Here is a 3,882-nt window from a genome sequence, read left to right as displayed (position 1 = left end):
CAAAAAGAGAAATTCCATTTAAAGTTACTCTAAACATTATAAAATATTTGGGAATCTACCTGCCAAAACAAACCCAGGACCTATATGAACACAATTACAAAATACTTTTCACACAAATAAAGTCAGATCTAAATAAATGGAAAAAATATGCATTGTTCATGACTAGGTCAAGATAATATAATAAAAATGACAATTTTACCTAAATTAATTTACATCTTTAGTGCCATACCAATAAATCTACCAAAAAATTATTTTATAGAGCTAGAAAAAATGGTAACAAAATTGATTTGGAAGAACAAAAGGTCCAGAATATCAAGGGAATTAATGTCAAGAAATTCTAGGGAAGGTGGCCTAGCCATACTAGATTTTAATCTGTTATTATAAAGCAGTAGTCATCAAAACTACTTTGTACTCTCTGAGGAATAAGGTAGCGGATCAGTGGAATAGATTGGGTACACAAGACACAACAGTCAATGACTATAGTAATCTCCTGTTTGATAAACCCAAAGACCCCAGATTTTATGAAAAAACTCACTATTTGACAAAGACTGCTGGGAGAACTGGAAAATAGCATGGCAGAAACTGGGCATAGTCCAATATCTTACACTATATACCAAAATAAAGTCTAAATGGGTACACAATCTAAGTATAAAGTCTGATGCTGTAAGCAATCTGGGAAAGCAAGGAATAGTTCATCTGTCAGATTTATGGAGAAGGAAAGATTTTATGACCAAACAAGAATTAGAGAGCATTACAAAATACAAAATAGATAATTTTGATTACATTAAATTGAAAAGTTTCTGTACAAATAAAGGCAATGTAACCAAGATTAAGAGGGAAGTAGAAAATTGGGAAAGAATTTTTACAACCAGTGTCTCTGATAAAGGCCTCATTTCTAAACTTTACAGAGAATTGAGTCAAATCTATAAGAATACAAGTCATTCCCCAATTGATAAATAGTCAAAGGATATGAACAGGCAGTTTTTAGAGGAAGAAATTAAAAGATATCTATAAGCATTTGAAAAAATGCTCTAAATCACTATTGATTAGAGAGATGCAAATCAAAATAACTCTGAGGTACCACATCTCACCAGTCAGATTGACTAAGATGACAAAACAGGAAAATGATAAATGCTGGAAAGGATATGGAAAAATGTATGGTGAAGAGTAGGAAAAGCTGGATCCTTAGCATGTCCCTGGTTTCTATTTTATCTCCCTAGAGACTTCAGGGAATTTCCCCTTGAGTGGCATTGAGAACTATCTTTTTGGAGAGCTGAGTTATCTCCCTCATAGTTGGAATGTTAATTCACTCCGTGTATTGTCTGATGTACTCTAGTATGTTTAACAACTCTGATTTATGTTTGCTATCTGCTTGAGTTTATTTGTTATTACTGAGAGTCTTTTGTGTAACCAGGATTTGGTGGGAAGGGGTGAAAACTTGAGATATAAGCTTGGGGTACCCCTTCCTCTTTAAGAGATAGTGACCAGGGGGGAGGTGGCAGCGGACAGTGAAGGGCAGCGGCTGTGGCGGCTTCTGCAGTCCGGATTTCAGTTATGGCAGGTCCAGAATCCGAGTCAGTATCAATTCACTGGTTTTAAGAAATACTTAAATTTATACACCCTTAATGGCAGAAAGAATTATGTACTGGCCACTTACGGAGGAATTGCTTTGCTCATACTGTACTTCAAGGCAAAGTCTAAAAAAACTCCAGCTGTGAAAGCAATATAAATGGAATCCAGTATGTGTGTGTGTATATGTGTATACTTTGTCAATCATCAAGTTCCCTGGTTAAAGGACCTGCTGTCAACTTAGCATGTGATCTACAATTCATGAAATAAAACATGAACTCAGAAAAAAAAAAGTGACCAGGAAATTGGCTTGAACCTAAAAAAAAAAAAATCATTCCCTTAGATGAGCAGTATTTTGATAGGAAGATAGATACCATTCTAGTCTATTATTTCCTCTCTTAGGAGAACAGAGTGGACAGACTTGTCATCCCTTCTTCTGCTTTGTTCCAGGTGAGAATTGGAAAATCCTAAAATATCTATTAAAGGCTCCATGTAACCCCATTTAATCAAGCCAGTTAGACAGGTAATACCAGCTTGAGGAATATAGTACATTTCTAAAGTATCTCCCAGAAATTTAACTGGTCCTAAAGTATTAGCAGCATCACAGCATAGTGGATAGAGAATCAGACTTGAACCTAAGAAGACATGGTTTCAAGTCCCACTTCTGCCATATATGAACTGTGTGACCCTGGGCAAGTTACTAAGCCTTGCAGGGCTCTAGACTAAGCTCTAAAGCTATAAATTGCAGAGAAGGGGCCCCCCTATATTGGGAGAGGGAATTTCTTCACTTGTCTAGTCCCTGACCTAGCCTTTATGATTCTCTAGGTGAAGCTAGTTCATGAAAGATAGAAAGCTTTGAAGAACGGGATTCTGAAGACATAAAGTAAAATTATACCCATGAGGAAGAAAATGGCGGGGGGGGGGGGGGAGGGAAAAACTAAAGATACCAATGTAGGTGGCCAGGAACTTGATGTGAACATAGATTTTGAAAAATAAAAATTATAAAAACAAAAAAGGGTAAAGAAAAGAAAAAAAAAAATACAAAAGAATTCTAAGATAAGGAAGAAAAAGAAGGGGGGGGGGGGGGGGGAATGACTAAAGATACCAATGTAGGTGGCCAGGAACTTCATGTGAACATAGATTTTGAAAAGATTCATATAGAATGTCAAAGACACATAGGTCAAGGCATGATCCTAAAAATAGCATCAGGAATGCTGAAGTTCAGAACGAGCAAAGGACGGCAATGAATGCTAAGGAAAACAAAAAGACTTTTTAAAAATAGGATTGTTACTCAGGGTGTGTAAGGTAATGATAACAAGTCACTTTCTGTCTTTAAATATTCTTTTACCTTTTTCAAAACCTGTCAGTTTTGTCTTCAGTGTTTCTTCTATTTTTTGATCAAGTGAAAAAAAATTTCTCCATAAATGAGGTGTGTTCTCTTTCTTCTAATTTAATTTTTATATTTAAAACATTTCTCCAATTAGTTTATTGTAATTTATGATTCATCATGTATCTCTAAAACTTTCTTTCATCATGTAGCCATTCAATTTTCTCATCAGTTTTCATTGAACAGTGATTTTGTTTCCCAGTGTTTTTTTTCTGCTTTGGTTATAGCAAATAATTTCTTATATATATATATATATTTTTTTTTTTTCAGGGTTTTCTGTCCTGTTGCATTGATCTCTTTGGACAATTTATTATCTGGTATTAGGTGTTTTAAGCATCATTGCTATATAATCTGGTAGGGTGAATATACTCTTTCACTTTTCTTTTCCATAATTCCTCTAGATATTCTTGCCTATGAGTCCTTTCTTATATTAATTTTGTCATGGTTTTATCTAATTCTAAAAAGTAACCTATTGGCATTTTGATTTCTGTAACATTAATTCCATAAATTAATTTGGAATATGCTGACATTTTTACTAAATTTGGTTAAACTAATCATTTGCATGTTATATCTCTCCATTTGTTTAGTTAATTTTCTTCTTAAAATAGGTCAAAAATCATTTTAAACTTGTATTATACAGAAATATTCTATATTTTCACAAATTGTTGCCCAAATTGCTCAATATATTACCATCGATATTGATAAAAGCAACATGCGTATGGCTAGAATACTGACCTGGAGCTAGAAAGATCTGTGTTCACATGCTGACTTTAATGCTTGATAGTTCAGGGACTGAGGTCAAGAAAGTTAACCTCTCTGAGCCTCAGCTTTCTCAACTGTAAAATAGAGGTGATAATAATACCTATATTACATCTACTCACAGGCTTGTAAGATTCAAATCATATATATATATATAAAATGAGATA

General features: G+C 34.1%; 1 pseudogene; it reads left to right on the top strand.

Moving 5' to 3' along the window:
* Positions 1-1,497: 1,497 nt before the first annotated feature.
* LOC138167244 (ATP synthase membrane subunit K, mitochondrial pseudogene) lies at positions 1,498-1,862 on the top strand (annotated as a pseudogene).
* Positions 1,863-3,882: the final 2,020 nt, after the last annotated feature.

Source organism: Petaurus breviceps, unplaced genomic scaffold (genome assembly GCF_028583685.1).
Source record: "Petaurus breviceps papuanus isolate PSGF00001 unplaced genomic scaffold, PetGlider_PUasm1.0 229, whole genome shotgun sequence".
Taxonomy (NCBI): Eukaryota; Metazoa; Chordata; class Mammalia; order Diprotodontia; family Petauridae; genus Petaurus; species Petaurus breviceps.
Note: the sequence above shows the minus strand (reverse complement) of the source record. Positions and strands in the feature narration are given on the sequence as shown.